This window comes from Thrips palmi, unplaced genomic scaffold (assembly GCF_012932325.1).
Source record: "Thrips palmi isolate BJ-2018 unplaced genomic scaffold, TpBJ-2018v1 HiC_scaffold_4, whole genome shotgun sequence".
In the NCBI taxonomy this organism is placed as follows: Eukaryota; Metazoa; Arthropoda; class Insecta; order Thysanoptera; family Thripidae; genus Thrips; species Thrips palmi.
In genome coordinates, this window is record NW_023144631.1 from 256,860 (window position 1) to 270,400 (window position 13,541).

General features: G+C 60.5%; 1 protein-coding gene across 1 annotated transcript in view; it reads left to right on the forward strand.

Annotated features, from left to right (window-relative positions):
- LOC117650020 (protein timeless homolog) overlaps window positions 1-13,541 on the forward strand; it is a 139,144-nt gene that overhangs the window by 109,911 nt on the left and 15,692 nt on the right. The window lies entirely within an intron of this gene.

Genomic DNA, 13,541 nt, shown 5'->3' on the forward strand with positions numbered 1-13,541 from the left:
TCCCGCCTTTTCCGCTGCCGGATAATTGATGTGTTGTCCAGCCTCTCGCTGTGCGGCCGCCGCCGCTGGAAGTTAGATTGCGCTGTACGGAGCGAGTCTGTTGTCCGACTGGGGTCCGGGCGGGCCGGCCGGGCCGGGGTGCCGCCGGGTGAGGCTGCCCCGGGGGCCTCGGGCGATCTGCCAAGCCCCGCCACTAATGGGAAAACCAGTGGACCGCGGAAAACCGATTGCGTTTATTCCGGGGCACAAAGAAAACCTCTTCCCACCCGCCCCGCCCCGCCTTGGCCCCACCGCGCCCTCAGGATTACTCTCAATAAGCGTCGTTGTTTATTCGATTGGTCGTGTTTGCGGCGCGCGGCAGGGGCGACACCTGGGGGGCATTGTTTCGGCCTCTGAGATGTGGGCCATTTGCAGCAGAGGCCATCCCGGCACTGTGTGTTTCCCGGCCGGTGTCGCGATGCCCTTATTGGCGCCCCTTTGTGGAGGCAGAGCAGGACAGAGCGCTACCGTGGAGCCCCACCGCGCAGCCCCACGGAGCAGCCCCACGGAGCAGCCCCACGGAGCAGCCCCACGGAGCAGCCCCACGGAGCAGCCCCACGGAGCAGCCCCACGGAGGAGCCCCACGGAGGAGCCCCACCGAGGAGCCCCACGGAGGAGCCCCACGGAGGAGCCCCACGGAGGAGCCCCACGGAGGAGCCCCACCAAGGAGCCCCACCAAGGAGCCCCACCAAGGAGCCCCACCAAGGAGCCCCACGGAGCAGCCCCACGGAGCAGCCCCACGGAGGAGCCCCACGGAGCAGCCCCACCAAGGAGCCCCACCAAGGAGCCCCACCAAGGAGCCCCACCAAGGAGCCCCACGGAGCAGCCCCACGGAGCAGCCCCACGGAGGAGCCCCACGGAGCAGCCCCACCAAGGAGCCCCACCAAGGAGCCCCACCAAGGAGCCCCACCAAGGAGCCCCACGGAGCAGCCCCACCAAGGAGCCCCACCAAGGAGCCCCACGGAGCAGCCCCACGGAGCAGCCCCACCAAAGAGCCCCGCCGAGGAGCCCCACCAAACAGCGAAGGCACGTCCGCTGGCTGGCTGCCGCCCCCATAACCCCGTTGCTGGCCCCGCCGCGTTTGCCCTCATCGGGTCGGGGTGGGCTGCCTCAGGCTGCCCGCGGCGACACGGATGTCGTCGCTGGCAAAGCGTTCGGGGCTGTCTCGCACGGCGGTCAAAGCCGCCTGAAGCAAAAACGGTTCGAAAAGCGGACGACGACTCCCGCGTCGACGTGCACGTGAGCGAGCCCCGGGCGCGGACACCCCACTGTGGGCCAGAAGACCGCGATCTCGAATGTCGAACCGAATGCGCGACCCCACCAATGGATTGCTCTCCGAACGAGGAATCCATTAGTGGGGGTCACACGTTCGGTTCGAGTCCCGTTTAACGACTCTGGAGCTCCAAACGCGTCTAGAGTTTTGGCCGCCTGCGTCGGTCTGTGGACTGGGCGACGCTGGGCGACGCTGGGCGACTGGCTCGGCCGGCCGCCGGACTCCTTTCGAGTGTCCACGCTCCGCTGTTTATGGAGGACGGACCATTCGCCGGGGCTCTCCTCGGAGTGCCCCGCGAGTGGCGCAGCGAGCGCGGACGTTTTACGGTTATGTCGTCGCATGCTCGGCGCGTCACTTAGACTCGGCGCTGTCCTCCCGGACACCTCGCGGCCTCGCCGCCGCCGACAACCTGGCCGTCGTCGGCGGAGCCGCGGCGTCGCGGCCGTCGGGGAATCACACTCCAACGCGCCGCGCGCAGTTGAGAAAATTAACCGGCGGGCCGCATAAAAATTTCATAGCCCTCACGGGCTCTTCTCTTGCTCTATGGTCTTTCTCTCAATGGTCTCTCTCTCTCTCTCTCTCTCTCTCTCTCTCTCTCTCTCTCTCTCTCTCTCAAGCGCACGGGAAACAGCGGGCAGGACAACGAGGAGAGAGAGGGGCGGAGAGGCCGGGCGGCGCGTTATGGCGCGGATCTGCATTTTGTTTACGGCTACAACGGCGTCACGAATCGGGGGGCGTTATGGTGGTCGCGTATCGTGCAGCGCTAATTGCGGCAGGTGTGTGTGTGTGTGTGTGTGTGTGTGTGTGTGTGTGTGTGTGTGTGACAGAGAGAGAACAGGTGTGTGGGTGTGAGAGTGAGAGAGGGCACGCCTCTTGTGTTCCAAAACACACGCACGCGCGCGTCAACTTCTGGTGGACCGCGACCGGCAGGCCGGCTGGCAGGCGACTGTCGCGGTGATGACGCCACCCGCCTTTATTTTCCTCCCTTTTCCGCTTCCGCCACGCGCTTCTAGTGTGCCCGCTATGCCCCCCTCCCCCTCGGTGGTAACGAGGCGGCAGCAGCCAGGTGCAGGCCGCCGCGCCGCGCCACGGCCGCTACCATTGTCGCGCACGTATACGCTTTAAAATTCCCCGCAGCGCGTTGTGGAGAGTCGAATCCCACGCGGGCCGCTCGGGATTTTGTTTTACTCTTTTTGTCGCCCCGTGGCGCTGCTTGGAGTTTTGTCTTAAAAAGTGTGTGCGCTTTTCTGAGAATGTGTGTGTGTGGGGGGGGGGGATATTTAACGAATTCGAAGGAAGGACTTATCACATGCTGAAGAATACACTCTGAAAAAGGTGATCTCGTCCGTAAAGATGTTGCGGACGACAGCAAGAGTATTTCATTTCCACAATGAATACGCTGGGCTCAAGAGTATTTGGTACTAGTGATAAAGAGTGACTCTAACGACAAGAACCCACTTTTCGGAGTGTATGGTGTCACATTCGTTGAATGCCACTTAACCCACGGCCGTTGTGAGTGTTACCGCCAGAATCCGCTCCTTGAAACGTGATGGCCAAAGTGACGTGCCCGGTGCCCCCCCATGAAACGGCAAGTGTGCCTCTTGCGGCCTTTTTCTCAGACGTCTCGGCGAGTCGGGGGGCACAATTTCCTGTTGACAATGACCAACGCTCTCTTTTGTTGTGTTTCCTGTGCCGACGTGCCTTTCCTCCGGGCCCCGCGCGTCCCAGCCGAGCCGCCCGTGCCCCGAGGCGCCCCCAGCCGTTCGATTGTCGTGTCAGTCTTGCCGACGCGCGCCGCACAGAAATAGGTAGCCGTGGAGCTCCCACACACACAAGATCTTTTTATTTCCTCCAAGTCGAGTTGCACTTTTAACTGAAGTGATAGGCGTCGGTGTACACGGTTAAAACCGAGGGGGTAACAACTGGTAAATTTCGTGTCAGCCGGATTACCCCGGATTACTCCCAAATTACCTCCGGATTACAACAAAATATTCCTGGATTACCTTTGGATTTAGCAGGACTATCCCGGATTACCTCAAAATTTTCCCGGATTACCCCGGATTACCTCAAAATTTCGGGTCATCCGGATAACGGATTACCAATTTGCTGTCAGCCGGATTCCCGAAGTCGTTACCCCCTCGGTTAAAACGGTACCTGGTTTTCCCAGGAAGCCTATGGCGGCAGGCAGAGGCATAGGCGATTTCCAGGGAGTTCCTGGGAAGGAACCGTTTTTATCGCGTAGATATCCCAAGGGGGCTCTGGTTTTCCAACGGTTTCTATTTGGTTTTACAGTGGAAGCAACGAGAAGGAAAGTGGCAGATCGGGAAAGTACTGGAAACTGGGAGTCGGTAGCGCAGCTTCCGGCCTCGGCTGAGGATGGCCGTTTTTCCGCGACATTGGCTCGACTCGGCGAGGGGGGGGGAGGCACTTTGGCGCCAAAATAATCACATTATTGCCGACCGCCCGGCCGCACCGGCACAGGCGATCTGTCGGGACGCTCGCTTGACCCGTTTGCAAACGCGGAGTAACGGGCAACTGGGGCAAACAACCGTGGACGCGACACTGTGAAGGAATCGAACTCGGCTTCCGGCTTCGCTTCTCTGTGGAACCGGAAGTCGTTGGCCAATGAAGGAGTCCGCGATACGGCCGAATCGCGAGACAAGCCGACCGAGGACCGCGTTTCCGGTCGGGGGGCGCACAGTGGGCCAGACGACCGGCGCCGCCGGCGGTTGAGATTCCGGACGCGTTTTGAGCTCCAGAGTCGCCAAACAGGACTCAGACCGAAACGTGTGACCCCCACCGATGGATTCCTCGTTCGGAGAGCAATCCATTGGTGCGGTCACACGCTCGGTTCGAGTCCCGTTTAGCGACTCTGGAGCTCAAAACGCCTCCAGGGATTTTCACCGCCTCCACCGGTCTTCTGGCCCACTGGGGGGCGCAGTGGGGCGTGCGCAGCTAGCGGGGCTCAGGCAGCAGAGCTGCTACCGGAAATAACGCAGTCGCAGGGCTCCACCACGCGGGTATGGGCGAAAAAAAAGTGATGAAAAAAAAGATGAAACCGCCAACTCATTTGGAACGCTTTAGCGTTGGTGAATAATTGAAAAGCGCGTGGGCCAAAGAGCAGCGCGGCGACCGACTATTTTTTTCCGCTGCTTCTTCCCTTGAAAAAGTTATGAGACAGTCTTGCTTCATCGCGCTTGATGCGCCGCCGCACTGCATGCCGGAAATGGCGGTTCGGTTCTCCGCTTCTTATTTTATTCAAAAATTTTGGAGCGGCGGGAATCGGGCCGTGAAATGGCGGGCCTCGCTATCGCCGCTGTCGCGTTGGCGCGCGCTTGCTCTTGGAAATTAATCGAGGCGTCCCTGGAGCGCGCTGGAGGACCAATGGATTGACTCGGCTTGCTTCGGTCTTTGGCCGCGGCCGCCCACACTGCGAGTCGCGACTTCGACCGTCGTGGTCCTACACTCTACAAAAAATGTCCTGTCAACGCCGTTAATTTATTACCAATGTTTGCTGTTATGCAATTCACGGCGTTTGCTGTGAACTAGTTCACGGCGTTCACTGTGATCTCGGTTACAGTGTTCACTGTGATCTGGCCACAGTAAACGCCGTGAATTGAAGCCTGATTTGCAGTACTTCGGTGCTCAGTGGCGTCAAATTCACAGTGTTCACTGGGGACCAGATCACAGTGAACACCGTGAACAAGATCACAGTGAATCCCGTGAGCAGATCACAGTAAACGCTGTGAATTGACCTACAGTGAAAACTGGTAATAAATTAACGGCATTTACAGGACATTTTTGGTAGAGTGTATGGTCGGCCTTTCCCCGCCACGCCCCGCGTCACCCCGCCAAGTCCCGCCTCACCACGCCCACTCCCCGCCACAGGCCCCCTGATTTCGAAGGATCGTTCCGTCGCTCTGTCTCTCTCGCTTGCACCCGTCAGGGGCGCCCCAATGAGTGCGAGAGAGACAGAGCGACGTGAAACGAGCCTTCGGAGTCAGTGGACAGCGGCGCCGCTGGCGGCGTGGGCGTGACGGTGTTGTGGCGCGGCCCGCGGCGAACACGGTCCGCTTGAACCGCCCGCGCGAATTTGCATCGCGTTGCGAAGAGTGGCGGGCTACACGAGGCGGGCGGCCTTTTAAAGCTCCGGCCCGCACGCTGCGGGGGCGGCAGACCGATTCCGAGAGTCGTTTTCATCGCTCTGTCTCTCTCGCACTCGCCGGGCGTCCCGTTTAGGTGCGAGAGAGACAGTGTGTTGAAAACGACTCTCAGGATCAGTGTACAGGACCACGGATTGGCACAGTGCGCGCTGTGTCGGTGTCGACGGTGTCTAGGCTGGAGGCAATTGTACCGCTCGCCGCGGGGCGGGGTCGTCGCCAGCAAGTGCTCCATTTTCGAAGTGACAGTCGAGTTCCTCCCCCTCCTCCCCCCTCCCCCTCTTCCCCCTCCCCTCTTCCCCCTCCCCCTCTTCCCCCCTCCCCCTCTTCCCCCCTCCCCCTCTTCCCCCTCCCCATCTTCACCCTTCCCCTCCTCCCCCTTCCCCTCCTCCCCCTTCCCCTCCTCCCCCTTCCCCTCCTCCCCCTTCCCCTCCTCCCCCTTCCCCTCCTCCCCCTTCCCCCTCCCCTTCCCCACCGCACTGCTGGACTGCGCCCAAATCATGACCCTAATAATTTGCGCCCGGCCGAGAGGGGCTCTGCTGCGCCGTTACAAGTCCCCCGAGGTGGCGATCCCGACAGCCGAATGGTAAATATTGTATTTATGTGTTGTGGTGCGCCGCCGTGTAATAAGCAGGGTGGTATCTGAGTGGTGCTTCAGTGTGTGTGTGTGTGTGTGTGTGTGTGTGTGTGTGTGTGTGTGTGTGTGTGTGTGTGTGTGTGTGTGGACACGTGGGGAACGCTGGCTGCAGGACGCTCCCTCGAAAAGGTGACACTTGTCCCGTCTCTCCCTCTTGGGAATTGAAATCGAAACGAAAAAATTTTGGGACAGCTTCTTTTTTTTTTCCTGTATGAAATTGGGGACGTATTGGCGGCGGTGTGATGGTAGTGCCGCCTCCTTGGAGCACGCCATCATCCAGGACGGCCTCGCCAAAGTGCCTCTCGGCAGGCCTATGGGGGTCATCAGGCCTGATGGTTTATGCATTCGTCCTCGTATCAGCAGACTCTCTTTCTCGCTTGGTCTCCTCTCTCTATCTTTCTCTCCCCACCCCCCCTTCCCCTGCTCACTTCTCTCTGTGCGTCACCTCGTCTCTATAACAAAAACAGACTGCTCACTTGCACCGAGAAGAAGAAAGCAGCACACGTTGTTAGCTTCCCGGCCGCGAGGTACGAAAACAAATCGAACTTTCCTCCGCACCACGTGCTAGAGTTGGTTCTTTGCTCTTTTATGATCAATTTATTCCTCAGTATTGTGAGTGATCAGATAGTACTGAAAAACAGCCAAGTGTTATTGCACGGCGTTTCTCAGTGAGGTAATTGGAGGGTGCAAATTAAATCAATTCAGCCGTTTTGTGGGGAGTTTTTTTCGTCCTCGCTCTTGCGGCTGGGCGTTGGTGCGGCGAGGTGAAAGTGCCCCGCTTCCGGTCTCGCGGCGCTCAGCCACTTCCGCTGCCGCGCTGCGTGCAGTCGTGCCAAGCAGTGGTTGGGGCGACTCCGTCTGGCCCCCGCGCACTTGCAGTGGTGCAGCAGCGCGTGGCAGTGTAGCAGCCAGCTCGGCAAGTGTCGACGACAATCCTGTAAGTCGACCGAGTAGGCCTCCTCGGCCGCGCACCGCGCAGAGGCGTTGCACGGTGGTGTGGTGCTGCACAGTGGTGTGGTGCTGCACAGTGGTGTGGTGCTGCACAGTGGTGTGGTGCTGCACAGTGGTGGTGTGTGGCGCTGCACAGTGGTGTGGCGCTGCACAGTGGTGGTGTGTGGTGCTGCACAGTGGTGGTGTGTGGTGCTGCACAGTGGTGGTGTGTGGCGCTGCACAGTGGTGGTGTGTGGTGCTGCACAGTGGTGGTGTGTGGCGCTGCACAGTGGTGGTGTGTGGCGCTGCACAGTGGTGGTGTGTGGTGCTGCACAGTGGTGGTGTGTGGCGCTGCACACAGGTGTGGTGCTGCACAGTGGTGGTGTGTGGCGCTGCACAGTGGTGGTGTGTGGCGCTGCACAGTGGTGGTGTGTGGTGCTGCACAGTGGTGGTGTGTGGCGCTGCACAGTGGTGGTGTGTGGCGCTGCACAGTGGTGGTGTGTGGCGCTGCACAGTGGTGGTGTGTGGCGCTGCACAGTGGTGGTGTGTGGCGCTGCACAGTGGTGTGGTGCTGCACAGTGGTGTGGTGCTGCACACAGGTGTGGTGCTGCACAGTGGTGGTGTGTGGCGCTGCACAGAGGGGTGGCGCTCAATGGTGTGGTGCTGCATAGTGGTGTGGTGCTGCACTGTGGTGCTAATGCCAGTGGTGCGCTGAACACTGGCGTGGCGCTGCCAGTGGTGTGGCGTTACTGCCAGTGGTGTAGTGCCACCGCAGCAGCCTCGGCTCCATTCTACTGATATGCATTAGTTATCAAGTTCGGGGGGAATGTCGGCGAAAGTTTGGGCGGGGCGCCGCGACGCCACACGACCGCGACCCTGCTTTCGCCGCTTTCGCTGCTTTCACGACCGACTTTGTCAAGCTTTTCGGAGCTGTTTTGTGGAGAAAGAAAAAAACTAAAGACCGCCCTTTTTCCAGTGTTATCCCCTGTTACAAACAGATTCGCTGTGCGGTGGACCACATTTGACTTTCCAGTCCAGAACAGTAAAAAATGATTGTCTTCTGGGGGAAGTCTCTTCCCCCGGCGCTGCGGCTCACGCCCTCCGCGGGGGGGTGGGGGATGGGACGATACAGCGTAAAAAAAGGCGTGTCATTGGACCGCGTGGCGCTCGGCCGCAAATGAGGGGGGCTTTGCCTCCAAAACGGTCGGCGGGACCTTTCTCTTGACATTTCGTAGAGGACGCGACCCGCACCAAATTTTGTTGCGTCGCCTGCGTCGCCTGCGGTCGCCTGGCAACACCCTGAAAAGGGTGGTCTTGTCCGTAGAGATACTCTGGACGGCAGCAAGAGTATTTCATTTCCACAAAGAATATATGCTGGGCTCAAAAGAGTATTTTGGTAATAGTGATAAAGAGTGGCTCTAACGACAAGAACCCACTTTTCAGGGTTAAGTTTCACCGGACAAAAAATACACCCTTTTTCTTTCAATTTCCAGGCATGTCATTGGTGTTTGTTGTTTTTTGCAGTGCACCCGAATGCACCTGCTTTACGGGCGCCCCCTCCGAGATGGAGATGGAGTCGAGAGGAACGACGAGCTTAGCGAGGGTTGGCCGCGTCCTGCATGCGCTCCGCGATGCGCGCGCAGCGTGGCACGGCTCAGCGAAGCAAGTTTGGGAGCCGCTCGCCCCGATTCTGCGTAAAGACGGTCGGCAAATTGAAAAGGCCCGGAAGGGCGGTTTTGTGCAAGTCGGTCGTGAAAGGGCGGCGGCGGGGGAAGTGCAGGGCACGACCCATCGGGTAAACGTAGTGCGACGCAGCGGCAGGTTGACAGACCTTGGTCACTCACGTCACTCACATCCCCGGCGAGGCTCGCGGCGAGGGGAGGGGAGGGAGGCTCAAAGCCCCAGCCGCCGCCCCGCCGCATCGGGAATAGAACCTCTAAGCCAGCAGACTGATTCCGAGAGTCGTTTGCGTCGCTCTGTCTGTCTCGCACTCGTGAGAGCGCCCCGTGTAGGTGCGAGAGAGACAGAGCGACGACTCTCGGAATCAGCCTGCAGCAGCCGGCCGGGGCCGGGAGGCGCTGCTGTGCGGTGTGTGCGCTCGTCAACTGCCCCTGTTCGTGTTCAGCCGGTCACTCCCAAACGCTGCGTGCAACCCCCGCTCCGTTTTCCCCTCGCCTGCACACAGCGCTCCAAACTTCGCCAGCGAATTTTCTGTCCTATTTTGCCGCGCCTCTTCGCCTTTCGCTTTTTCTATTTTCCTTCTTTTTTTTAAACCCTTACCCCGTTAAAAAGAAAAGTCCCCGGCTCTCGAGCCGCTTTCCGGTCTGTGGTCTTTCCATGGTTGCCTTTTGGCTTTTCGACCGCCCTTGCATTTTGCGGTACTTATCCACTGATCCTCCCGATGTCTTTGTCTCCCTTCTTTGTGTGTTTTTCGTCTCTTTTTTTCTGTTTTCTCTTTTCTTCTCTCCCTCCTCTCTTTCTCTTCTCTCTCTCTCTCTCTCTCTCTGCGCGCCGCCCTCCGCGTTTGACTATTTTATGCAAGTCGCCTTGTTTCAATTTCCCATTTTCCCTCCGCGACGGTGGCGCCGCCGACCGCGTCCGCCGGCCGGCACCGAAATTAATTTGGCCGGCTCAGTCTTACAAACATAACTACGACCGCGCCACGCGCCGCCGCGGCAGGGACGGAAAAGAAGTCGTTCTTTGTCCCTCTTTCTCGAAAGCCGCTTTTTCTCTCTCTCTCTCTCTCTCTCTCTCTCTCTCTCTCTCTCTCTCTCTCTCTCTCTCTCTCTCTCTCTCTCTCTCTCTCTCTCTCTCCCCGTTGGCCCTAGGGACGTTTAGAGTCTTAAGTCGGGACTGTGCTTGTCGTCCGGGGCGACGGCGGCGGTGCGGCGAGGATCAAAAGCGCGCCGCCAATCAGAAGAAAAACGAGCAAGTTAATTTCCGATACAAGGAAAGGCGGCCGGGCCTGGCCGCTTTGTTTATTCTCGTGAATGGAAAAATCCGTCATTGTGGAAAGCCAATCAGTCGGCGCGGCCCCGCCGGCCCGGCCAAGGGAAGGGCCCGGCCAAGGGAAGGGCCCGGCCTAGCGGACTGATTCCGAGAGTCGCTTTCGCCGCGCTGTCTCCCTCGCACTCGAGAGGCGTCCCGTACAGGTGCGAGAGAGACAGAGCGACGAAGGCGACTCTCGGAGTCAGCCGGCCGGGCCCGCCTGCCAAAGGGCCTTCTTGTTGTCAATCTCGCCGGTGTACACAGTGTGATGAAGTGCCCCGTCCGCGTCAAACCTGGACGGGAGGCTCCGCCGCCGCCCACCTCGCCGGCGACACCTGCAGACTGATTCCGAGAGTCGTTTCCGTCGCTCCGTCTCTCTCGCACCTGTACGGGCCGCCCCATGAGTGCGAGAGAGACAGCGCGACGAAAGCGCCTCTCGGAAGCAGCCTCCTGCATTCAGCAACACTGGAAAGGGGCGTCACCGGCCTCATCGTCGAGGCGTGGCGGTGGCAGGGAAATTGATTCGTCGCTGCTTTCGCTTCTTGTTGTTCCTTTTTTTTTTCGCGGTGCGTCGGAAACGGCGCTCGGGATGCTCACGCCACACTCGTGTCTGGGAGGCGTGCGTGAGAGTGTTGTGTGTCGTGAGGTGCAGTCAAGCGCCCCGCCGCGCCGAGCCGCTTGAGAACACTCGATGCGTGTTTGCGTGCCTTGCCGTGCCGTGCTATGCCGTGCCGTGCTATGCCGTGCCGTGCCGTGCCGTGCCGTGCCGTGTCGTGCCGTGCCGGGCGTGAGAGCGGCGCGTCGCGCGACACGTGTTTATCGTGCAGTCGTCGCCAAGGAAGGAGAAGGCGGCGCCCGGTGTGCTGTGTACAGTGTACTGCACTCCGGGGGAGAAAAGAGAGGCGAGCCGTGGGCTGGGCGCTACCCCCCGCCCGAGGAACTTCGATTCGGGGGGACTGAGCCGAGGGGTAGCGACGGCTTAATTTTTGATGCGGTAGTACACTGATTCTCAGGATCGTTTTCCATCGCTCTGTCTCTCTCGCACCTGTACGGGACACCCCATGAGTGCGAGAGAGACGGAGCGACGAAAACGATCCTCGGAATCAGTCTGCTGCACGGCCTCAGCCTGCCTTGAGCGGGGTAGGCAAGCCCGCTGCACTGGCCTGTGCGCGCAGTGCCTACCCGCCAGGGGCGCTGCTACCGAGCAGGCGGGGATCCAGTAGGGGGACGGGGAGGGGAGGACAAAAGAACAAATTGTCGTTAGATAGCCGTCTGGAAGGCAGGCAAAAGTTCGCACTGTGCCTCTGTACGAAGGCAAAGAATGCTACTTTGCCCCCTCTCGGCGAAAACCTGAAACTCTCAGCCCCTCTCCGGAAAAGGGGGGGGGGGTCTTTTTTCCAGAAGCCGCCTTCCAGGTACTGCTTTTGTCGTGGCGGGCCTCTTCTCGATCCGCTACTGTTCCCGAGGAGCTCAAAACAGAGTGACGAAGAATCCCTTTCGGAGAAGCGCGAAATTGTTTGAAGCTACCCGACGCTGCCGCCCCGCAACACCGTCCTTTTCCAAGAAGGGTCGCGACGGGTCGGGTGGCTGCGGAGTGGAGCGGCGGCTGAGGTTCCTCCGCCGAGGAGGAGGGGGATTCAGCTCGGCTGGACTGCTTTTGAGGGGCACTGCACGCGGAGACAGAAGTGCAGACGAGTATTGCGGGGGCAGCCTGCCCGGCCCGGGCCTGCCTGCCCGCCGCCTCCAAGCTGGGAACGTCACACTTTGAGCTGAGCGCCGCTATTGTAGGAGCTGCAGCGTTGTTTGGTCTGAAAGCGAAGCGGGCTGTCTGAATGCCTCACTCGGCTGCCTGTCCGTCCGGCAGCGCAGAGTCTAGCCGCCCTGCCCCACAGTGGGTCCGAAGCGAAGACTAGCGCCGCCGGCCAAAACGCATTTTGCGCTACAGCGTCGCTAAACAGGACTCGAATCGAGCGTGTGACCCCACCAATGGATTCCTCGTTCGGAGAGCAATCCACTGGTGGGGTCACTCGTTCGGTTCGAGTCCCATTCAGCGACGCTGGAGCTCAAACCACGTCCGGGGTTTTGACCGAGGGGGCCACCACCCACGTAATCCTGTGTACAAGTTTGCTGGTAATCTCTGGTAATCCATGGCGTAATCACGTAATACTTGACAAAATTCTGTCATTTTTCAACGTTTTTGAGTCATTTTTCAACGTTTTCGAACCAATTTTCGAAAATTTCACGCGTAATCCCTGATAAATATCCCGTTACCCCGTAATCTTGTGTACGCCTGAAATGAGAGTGGTGGCCCCCTCGGTTTTGACCGCCTGGCCGTGGCCCACCGCGCGACACTGCTGGCATCGTGCTCGATCCGCCCCGTCCTTATGCCCGAGGCGGCTGTGGGGAAAAAGCGGTCGGTATCCCCGGGGCCGGGTGAACCACAGTAGTGAACCACTACACCGCGGTGCGCGCACACACTGCACACTCTCCATACCCAGTGGCCCCGTTCCTTTGTTGGCGCGCCGCGCGTGATCGGCGCTTTGTGTTGCGGGGCGGCCCGCTGCCTGCTCGCCCTGCTCGCCCGCCCCGCTCCGTTGTGCCCCGATCAAAATGTGTCAATCGAGTGACGCCCTGCCGCCGCCGCGCCGTTGTGCTGCCCGCCGCCGTCGTCATCGCTCTGTCTCTCTCGCGCCCCGTCGGGCCGGCCGCGAGGCGCCGCGAGTGCGAGAGAGACAGAGAGAGCCCCGCTTCGGCATCAGCCCGCAGGTGATTTATGGCGCGGCCGGCCGGCCACCCGGAAAAACATAAGTGTCACTGCGAGCGTCATTAAAAGGGGGCGTTTTGTTTGCCGTGTGCGCACTATTGTGGCATTGTCCCCTCCCCGGCGTTGTGTGTGTGTGTTTGTGTGTGTGTGTCCGTGTCCGGAGGGCGGGTCGTGCTCGTGCGTGTCACGTAGCGGCTGCTGACAGGCGGCGGCGAGGAAGGGGAGTTTGTGCGCCGGGAGCCCCCGTTTCATTATATTGATAGTTATTCTGCTGCTGTCGAGGAGGGCGTCGTGCGGACGGGGCGGGGCGGGGGGGGTGGGGGGGGCGGGGCGAGGGGGCGGGGCGGGGGGGCGGGGCGAGGCGGGCGGGGCGGGGCGGGGCGCGCCACGGACGGCCGTGTTGTCGATGGGCGCGTCGACGCGACGACGACGACTTAATTTCAGCTTGCCGGGCCACTCATTGTCTTTTAAGAGGGCGGAATAATTTGCGCCGCGCACTCGTCTGCTGCCACGCGCGCCGCCCCGCCTCACCCTGCCACGCCCCGCCACGCCCCGCCCCGCCACGCCCCGCCCCGCCACGCCCCGCCTCGCGAGTGCCAAGCCGCGCCGCCGCCTCCGTGGATCCAGTATTAGCCGGAGGCGGCTCCGGAGCCCTTCGCCTTGGCCTTATTGTTTTGAGTCCCGCCCTGAGCTAGCTGACTGCCTGCCTGCCTGCCTGGCTGCCTGCCGGCCTGCCTGGCTGCCTGCCGG